We start from the raw sequence: 9,446 nt of genomic DNA, 5'->3' as shown, positions 1-9,446 counted from the left end.
GTGTATACTCTAATTTAAACAATATCTGCCGTGAGCCCGTGACTTGGTAAACATTCCTTTACATATTAGCATACACGAAATTACCTCAAAAGGGGAATATTACGCAGGAATGGTCAAACCTAATTTGCAATTAAACAAATTGTATGATTTTTTTTCACTTATAATTGCACAAGAGGTTTGTATTTTACCGAGTAAATTTGGGTTGTTTAGGTAATGAAAATCTGTTGCCTAGCAATTAGACGAGAAAAACTGTCAACTAATAAAAATGCGACACCGCAGGTCTTCAGTCTCAATGCGCGAAATTGAACTTCGCGCTCTTGTTATATAAATAACTATTTTATTATACCTGAATCACAATCTCCGTTTTAAACACTCAAATGCGTGCGAAAAAAGGCCTTTAAAACACACGTGATTTAAAGTTGCTAAGTAACGATACTTCAAGTATGACTTTTGAAACTGTCATCTGGATGAAATAAAAAAATCCTCTTAGGTCGCTTTCTGTAAATGCAGAACATTTCTTTGGCTTTTGTACCTATCCTTTCGTTGAAGCTTTCACAAACGCGCGTAATTTAAGGTATGTTTCCAAATCTGTTCCACTTTTTAATCGCAGCATTGCTTTAAAGTTTTGAATGAATGCACCAAAATATAGATTTAAATACCTTTGAAATTTCCTTCATATATGCCAGCATTATGGATGCATTTAAGACTGTATTCGTAAGTAACTTCCTATTCATCCATGGAAACAACTTTTCATATTCTTTATAATAGGCTTTACTGGAGTTGGATTTTACACCTACCAACAACGTTTGTTTAGATTTTACAACAATCGATTTAATGGGCGGTGTATTATCTTTTTTAACGGAAATCGTTTAATTCACAAAGACGATGATAAGCAAACGTCAAGTGACATTTCCATGGCAATCGTGAAATTACGAACACCCAGGCCACTTAATTAGACATGTATTCGAGTATAACGTCAATATGACTTCATTGTATTTCCTATTTTTAGATTATACTGCAGGTATAATAAAAAATACTATAAGATACACGTGTATAATTGGTCTTTAAAGCACTTGCAACGTTAAAAGCACTCCGCTTTGCGTCGTGCCCTTAAACTCGTTGCGCGTGCTTTAAAGACTTGATTATACACTTGTATCTTAATATACTATTTATACAGAGTTTCATGTAGCCCACTCGTTATAAAGTTTTTTACTTGCAAATTGAAATTTAAAATTTGCCTCCCAGCTACACAATCGCCAATTGAGGATTTAAATAAAATATCTTCACGACTTCCGTAAATGTCGGAAGTTGGCGCCATCTTGAGTCTTTTAAATAGAAAAATTTTCTATTTTTTTTTAAATGCGCCATTTTATTCTGAATTCAACGCATTTAAGATTTGTGTACCTACCTGTTATAGTTTAAATTAAAGCTGAGATGACGAGCAAGGAAGTTATTTCTTAGCATCTTCACTGAATACGGATGAATGCTTTTCTGCATTTGCACTAAATGCAATGGCATTTGGGATTATCTTCTTCTACACACTTTATTTCGAAACCGACGAACTGCGAATTGATTAATAGGGCCAACTGCCCATAACTTAGCGTAAACAAAATTTACGCGCCCTTTGTACCGTCGCGAAACTAACAACAGTCGCCTCAATTTTTACCTTGTTTCACGTATTTAAGGGAACGCAACTTTCACAAACAAATAATTTCTTTCTCCCCGTATTTACACAGAAAGTGTCAATCACAATTAAATTAGATAACGCCGGCTTCGAAAGAACGCGTCGCGCTTCCCCACTTACGTCGAAAATAATTTTGTTTCAGGCTTTTTTGTGGGATCTAAGTTCCAGTAATAAACTATGAGAGATAACAATGACACTAATTTCTCACCCCGGCTTGCCAAAGACAAGGTAGCACAGAGTCCAGAGGAAAACGGAATTTCAATTTATAAACTGTGATTACTGTGACTCCAAGTTAAATGTTCAGGTTAATTTTATGGACAAGGTCAACTAACAAGTTAAACACCTCCTGGGGGTTACTTCCTAAAAAGGTGATTATAATGGGAACTCAATTGCCTTATTTTCCAGTCTTTCATATAATTTTTGTTTTTATTCAGGGGACAGTTTAACAATTCTTTGCAACCGGTTTACCGCAAGTACATTGAGGACTATCCAACACTTGGATCTTGTGTAGGTGCGCTGGAAATCTCCCGTGACCAAACTTCAATCTGGCTATATGATATGTTTGAATTACTCCACGGACGAAGTGTTACTTCCGGGTGAAGTAAGGCATACTGTGGTGGTTTTATGCTATACAGGGTGGTGTTTTTAAGTGAACCATTAGAAGTATTTCAGGAACGCTTTGGAATTTTGATTCGAAAACTTTTTCTAAAGTGAACAGTTTTTTTATTTTTGTTTTAGAAAAATTTTGCAAGTACAATTTTTTATCCGTTTTTTATGCTCTTTCTATTGATGTATAAGTAAAGATATGGTTTCCACTTCAAAACTTCGAGTTTTTAACCAAAAACCGATTGTCGACTTTGAACGCTTATTCGTATTATTTTCGAATCACATTTGAAAATCAGACTAATAGAATTTGATAGCCTGGACTTTTAGCTGTCCATTCGTGAAATAAACATTTTGCTAAGTTGTCAGACAATAGTGATATGGCTAATTTACTGAACCTCTGAAACTATGAAAAAATGTCAAAAATGTCAACTAACTTCGAAACAATGTCAGTTAGACATAGCATCATATTAACAAAGTCATACTGATTTTTTATGAGTAATTCGAAAATGCGATCAGAAAAGATAGTGCCATTTGAAATAAGAAAGTGCCGTTACCGTTCCGATACAACCGGAAAAGCGGCCATCTTGAAAATATTTTTAAATTTGATCGATTATTCAAAAAAGGTAATGGGTTCCGATTCGAAATTCCAAACCGTTCCTGAAATATTTCTAGTGGTCCACTTAAAAACACCACCCTGTATTGCTATTGTCATTTTTCATATGTAAAGTCCGTTGAATTTTTAAAATATTTGGCACACTTATCAAGTCAGATTTAGCAATTTTGGTTTCGCACATCGTTGACCACTTGGATTTCTTATTATCGGCACCAGAACACGTGCGTTAATTAAATCTCTCCTGATAAAGACTCCTAATCGCAAATACTTAAGTACCAGTTTAATTCAAAGCAGAATTTTCTCAAAAAAATGCTTGTGGGTACGAATTGGTCTTAAATACGAGGCAGAAGCACATCGAATTTGGCGGAAAATCAATTTGAATTGGCAAATTGGCGAAATTGATGAAAAATTGCGATTTATCAGTAAATGTTTGTCGGTGCAAATTAGCCCCTAATGCAAAACACAAGTTTGTCGAGTTCCGCGAAGCTTCTATATACTCGTACGTGATTTCGCTTTTATTAATGGAAAGTCTGAAAAAGGAAGTCTAGACAGATGGAAAAAAATTTATGAAAGAAGACAATCTTCCAGTTAAAAAGAGATTAGTATTTCTACTTTTTCTTTTTTATTAATAAACGCTTTTGAGTGCAAACACAAGTTTCTCGAGTTTCGCGGGACCGCTTACTTGGAGTTTCTTTTTTTCTTAAAAAGCTCAAAAATCGCGTATTGCGAAATGAATGAAAATTCGAATTTTAATAGAAATTCTCTCTTACCCCTGCAATTTTGAAGGCGGCTGCTATCTTGAATTTCCTTAAATGACAACAAATGTTTGGGTCTGAAACATGCATAACAATATCTCATTGAAGTCCTTCGCAATGCAAATCAATACCTTGAAACGTTCCATTACTGTATAGCAAGCCTTACTTTAAAAACGAAACGAATAACTTTTCGTTCTCTTAACAATCAACGCTATTGAAATGAAATGACTGATCCGTAATGAATACACTAATCCAATCTGAAATCCCAGCTTAAAATGTTCTTATCCAATGACAAATCTCCAAACTTGAGTACATAGCATGAACTTTAAGAAAAATTTCCGACCGAATACGAGCAAACTTGGGAAATCTACACAATAACTTTACGCATTCATTGTGAAACTTTACCGTAACGAATATTTATAGCCAATTTTTGGGGGCGTAATATTTAACTAGTTAGGGGATTTACTCCTGGCGCGATATAAGCTTCTACGTACTACCGCGCGTCGTTATCCCGGATCGCATTGCAAATCAGGTACCTATTCAATTTATAGTATTATCCTGCCGATATATAATGTGTTCATTAGGGCCGTGAAACGGGTGCGCAATTTTAAGCGATTCAACATCATGTTCGTGGTAACTGAAACTTCAGAGGGGAATTTAGCTGTAAGCACCGTTGTGCGGCCTTAGTGCTTGATGAACATGAAACCCCGGTGTAACGAGGCGCCGAAAAGTCATCATTCACTCGTGATTTTCATAATAAAGTTCTCGTATTAATTAATTAATTAATCGATTAAGAGGGAAATGTAGAGAAAACTTGGAGAATATCGGTTTTGCTTTAAAATAGCACGAAAACGGAAGTGAGGTAGTATTTCTAGTTCCTAGGCACTATAAATAACTTTGAAAATCTCAAATCACGAAACTGAAGTTAAACGAAGTGTTCTATTCATAAACAGTTACTTATTTTTTTTATTGATAAATTAAAACCTGAAAATTTGCAGACCAACATAGTTTTTCTTGATCTATCGAAAGAAAACATTATCATATGCGTTTCACTTCCGGTTCTACCGAGTACCGGACGTCGATAGCAACTTTCTTATTTTAAATAGAACACCATGTATTATTATTACAATTTTTAAATCCACATGAAAATCAACGTCGTTTGATATCACATTTCTCTATACCCAGCGTCAAAGGTTTTCAAGTTATTCAAGATTTTTCAAAATTTTTGACGTCTGACTGCTATTCTTGTGAGCCCCGTACCTATGACTCCGTTAACTTTAATGTCAAAATGTCTTCCAAAATCGATAGTACTGACTTGCTGATACGTGGCAATTTTTTTAAATTTTGATCGCTTTTCTACAGTGATTTAAAACTAATGGTCAACTTTAATAACTTCCAAGTTAATTTTTTCAAATGAAACTTGTTTTTGCACTTTCAAATATCGAAAAAAATTCCAGCTTTCATAATTTCGGGACTCATCACTGCCGAGCATATATTCCTTCAGATCCATTTTTTTTTAGACCAGCCGAAGAGAGGAACGTTACAAATTTTGGCGCCTAACGTGGGGCTATAAGATTCTCTATAACTTTTACATTGAACATTTTCGCCTAAATTTAATAGTTTTGCCACAAATTGCAAAACACCACTTTCCACCGCTTTCAACCCCCGAGACTTCACTCGCGGAAAAATTCAGCTGTTTTAATCATTTTTCCCCAATTTCAAATCATTTCACCTGGCTGGAAAACCCGGTTTCGCCCGGTAGCTAATTTTTTTTGAAAATAAATTATTTTAAAGCTATTTAGCCTGGACTATAGTTATTTCACCCTGTACGTAAATACACACTATATACTTGTATAAAAAAATTAAATAAAATGAAAATAAAACAAATTATAAATAAAAACCCCTGTATTAAATTCGTCCTTTAAAACTAAACTATATATACTGGCAGCAATTATAAGTATTAATAATATAATATAATATAATATAATGTTAATTAAATATATTCTGACCTTTTCCTCAATAGGCAGCGAACCAAACTCTTCTCGTGAGATGTCGGAATTAGACGAACAATGGAGTTAGCCCCAGAGAATTAACAGAAGAAAAATCCCTAGAAAGTGCATCCCATGTAGTAAAGAATTACCAGGCCTCTACATAAAGCCAAAATTGTCAATTGGTATAGTGCCGGAAACAGTTTAAGGAGCGTAAAAGATTTATTTTCTGTTAAACAAAGCAACAATATTCAAACTTATTAATCTGACAGTCAAGTGCTAGGTCAAGTGTTTATTTGATTCAAAAATTATTTTGGATGCATAAAATTAGGCGCTCTTCAGAAGAGATTTTGTCTTTTAAAAGTACACAGGGAATAACAATACACATAAATATACTTCTCTACCTGAAATACGTAGACAACTAATTACTAAGTTCAATAATTTTTTATATTTTTTTTCATTACTCCTATTACTTAGATCTCTGTGTTGTTCATTTGTACGTTTTATATAATTTATTTATAATTTGGTTTACGTTGCGCAATTTAATTTAATTTAATTATCTTTCAATTGCATTTTTACATATACCTTGTATGTTTATAATATTACTCTAGAAAGTATACGATTTTTACGAAGTAGACAAGCAAGCAAGAGAGGACACTTCCAGGAACGATTTTTATTTATTGTCCCTCTCTTGTTCTGAGCCCTCAACCGCTTGTGCCCAATTACAGAGCATAATGCTTTTTCTAGTTGTTCTATACTACTCCGGTATTTACCTTACGAATTAGGAAAACTGCAGGAAAACCTAATTTGGAGTAGCCGGCAGAATGCTCGAAACTGATCTAAGGAAATTCCCATCTCTGGCACAGATGAAAAATTCTTACCTCGGCCCAGGTTCGAACACCCGACCTGCCCGCTATGTATCCCAACGCTCTACCACTGAGACACATAGTCGGGTCCAAGAACAACAACATAAAAAGCCATATCACTAACAAATGGAACTTGTAATGCGAAAATTACTACAAACCGAAACACAAATCCCCGGAATCCCAAAATAATATCACTAGAGGAGAAGAGGCAATTCTAATAGGACTGAAGACCGGACATACACGACTTACCCATGACTTCGTGCTTAAAAAGGAAGAAGAATCAATTTGCCAACAAATGCAATACAAAACTAGCTGTGAGCCATATCCTCTGTGACTGCCCTGGGACCGCGGAGTAGCGTAACGACTTTGGCATTTAGAAACAGTATTTTGAAAACCAAAAAACGTGATAAAACTTCCTAAAAGACATTCAACTAAGTGGTGCCATGTAACATTAAATAAATTATCACTATATAAGCAAAAATGCCACAAGATCTTTGTAGGCGTTATCCCTTCAATCAAAAAAAGACGGTTGTTGTAAACTGGCTAATTATTACCAACTCTTGATTGAAGACAAAAGGTGTTCAAGTGACGGAATGGACTCAAATTCAGGTAGATTTGTGACAGTCATACAAAAACAGGGGCAAAGCTTTACTGTGCGCAGGCAGACAGACAGACAGAGACAGAGATTCTAGAAACAAAGCAAAAAGCACCTATAACTCGAAATTGTTTAAAGACTGTCATTTAAAAGTAGGAATGCAAAGTACGGCATCTACAAGGTGTACGTTGGGAACCAAAGAAAGTTACTAAAGGAATTATATTTTGTGAAGTACTACGTGCACATATTATACCCGATTTGAATAATTTTGTGGTTACCATCATCGCGGGTGTAACATCGTTGACTACTAAATTTGTCTAATGTGCAATATAGCATCATAGCGTCTTGTAGTATCCCAGTAATGATTATGTTATTACGTAAACAAGTTGAGCCGTAAAGAGCTTTATTTACCAAAATGTACCCCTCAATATTTTCTACACAAAGCATAATAAAACGGTTTCTTTGCAATATGATTGAAATTTGTGGATGGCAGTGACAATCCAAACAAAAACTCAATACTTAAGTTAATTTATATACGTAATGTATCTCGTTTTTACGGTTTTAATTACATATTTTAGTATAATTTGAAACATGGATGCAATAAAACAAAAGCGCATCGTTAAAGCGAACCTTTTTACGAGTGTAGCAGGTGTGCTTAAAAGGAATGCTGTGGTTATTTGAATTCCCTTAATGGCTTTCCTGTCTCTCAATAGAAGAAGCACTTAGGAAAATGTTTAATGTAAGCTTCGGAAAATAATAAAGTAAAAACTATGGAATTTTCCCCATAAATTACTAACGTGAATTAATATTCAGTACGTGCAGGTCGACTATTTTTCCTCAAGACTTAAATGTTAAAATGGTATCGAGTAAACTGAACATATAGCTTCTGAACGTAGGGAACGAACGAATAAGACAAGGTAATGTATTCAAAACTGAAGGAATAGTCATAATAAAGCTCCAATCCTGAAATGATGTATTTTTTACCATTCTTTGGTGTTCTCTTTCTTTTAGAATGTTATGGGGAACTCTTCTGTATTTGATTTAGTCTTATTTGTTTACAATATTCTTTAAATGCATCGACGTTTATGTCTTCATGGCGTTCGCCCCTCTTTTTAGATTAAAAAAGGGCAATCTTTCGTTAAGAAAACCCTCAGGACTTCTTATGTGTGGAATTATACCTTTGCCTTCACTGTTTTTTTTACCTGGTACTATTTAATTTCTCGAAGATACCGTCTTCTCCAAGAAATTATTTCTGTACTAACGATTTTCAGTTGTTGGTTTCCCACAAAAAATATGGTTCATGAAGTATCTGATTCAAAGCAAATCTTCTGTTTACTAAGTGAAATCACTTTTTAAAATAGCCTTCAAATTTGATCAAAATCTGAGTAATTTGAGTATTGCGCATCATAGAAATTTGTAGTGTATCAAAGTTTTTTATTTTCCGCAAGCTGCCGTTGGAGTTATTAGAACAATAAACTGAAATCAGAATCAAAGGTTTTAAAGGTGTCAAAAATTGTGTGTATTTTTTGTATTCTCATCAAAAGAAATTTCTGAGTTTGCGATCAGTCTTTACAGTCTTTTTCATAGTTTTTGGAATCCAAGCAATTTCCAATTAAAATTCATGTCAAGGGAATCGAACTCAGAAGGTTTCCATTATATTTATTGCGTAAATGTAAAACAAAATAAGCTGCGTTTTCAGTACCTACCTGTTATTGAAACCATATTAAAATTTAAGACAGAGATGGCCTTATCTACCTAGGGAGTAATTACTCATGTCTGTGCTAGGTAGGAATTTCATGTTTAATCCATTACCTAAGAAATTACTGTAGTGTAAAGGATGCATACTTAACTATCCCAGCTCGGTTGGGGATCAAAGACGACATAATGGAGCAACAACATCAACAGCAAACGACTTAAATTTAATCGTTTAATCGTTTTAATGATCGACATAACACCGTGCTCTTCTGATTTATTAAATAAGTTCGCATTCATTTGAGATGTTGTAACGTCTCGTTGAATGCTCTCTTAGTGTGTTAGGAGGTAATCTAAAATCTTCCTTTTACTTATATCGAAATCCGAAACCCATTTATGATTGGTGTACGTAATTTTGAATTAATTGGATTTGGGTCTGAATTTGTCACTGTAGTTTTTGGATGTATGTATCATTCGTGTAATGAGCATTGAACCGTCTTATCGATGAAGTCTTCTGAAATGCTAAAACAAGTTAACCAACCAATGATTGATATGTCTGCTTATCTGGAAGGCAGGATCAAATCACTTTTCTATAATGTTAACTGCATTTTTCCAATAGTAGGAATGCCAATAAAGCCGATTGGGAA

This window comes from Photinus pyralis, unplaced genomic scaffold, assembly GCF_008802855.1.
Source record: "Photinus pyralis isolate 1611_PpyrPB1 unplaced genomic scaffold, Ppyr1.3 Ppyr1.4_LG6, whole genome shotgun sequence".
In the NCBI taxonomy this organism is placed as follows: Eukaryota; Metazoa; Arthropoda; class Insecta; order Coleoptera; family Lampyridae; genus Photinus; species Photinus pyralis.
The sequence above is the reverse complement of the archived record's forward strand: the minus strand, read 5'-3'. Positions refer to the sequence as shown.